Source organism: Plasmopara halstedii, assembly GCF_900000015.1.
Source record: "Plasmopara halstedii genome assembly, contig: Scaffold_1787, whole genome shotgun sequence".
Taxonomy (NCBI): domain Eukaryota; phylum Oomycota; class Peronosporomycetes; order Peronosporales; family Peronosporaceae; genus Plasmopara; species Plasmopara halstedii.
In genome coordinates, this window is record NW_020188696.1 from 474 (window position 1) to 1,042 (window position 569).

Here is a 569-nt window from a genome sequence, read left to right on the forward strand (position 1 = left end):
AGTTATCCAGTGGACGAAGACTGCGGGGGTTAGCAGCTCTTCGTCGGATGTTGTAGATAACATCAGAGCTCCAAAGGAGCGGAAAGTGAGGGTGGCATCGGACGACGCGGAATGCGTGTTGAACCTGGTCTCACCAAGACATAAAACCTCTGTACAGAGGAAACGGCGACGCCGTATGCTGGCTGCAAGACTCCAGGCGTCGACCCTGATCCAGGGTATGTCTACCGTAGACGATGGCGCACAGTTAGACTCCCTCGTCAACGGTATGACGGGGGAGGAAGATGGCGACGTCCATCTCGAGGCTATGCCTGCAGTAGATACTCTTATTGAGCTGGACGAGATGTCCCTTAGAGAGTCCGGCAGTGCCTTGAAGGCAGGCGATCTGGCCGAAGTGGTCATTGTACGACCGGACGAGGGGATAAACTCGTCATTGCTTCTGTATGAAGCTGTCTTGGAGGACGCCAAGAGAGTGCTGAACGCACGGAGTGAATCGTCGATTCTATGGAATCCTTCGGATCCGTACTATCCTTTGGTAAAGGAATTTCAAGACGTCGTCTCCAAAGACCCGC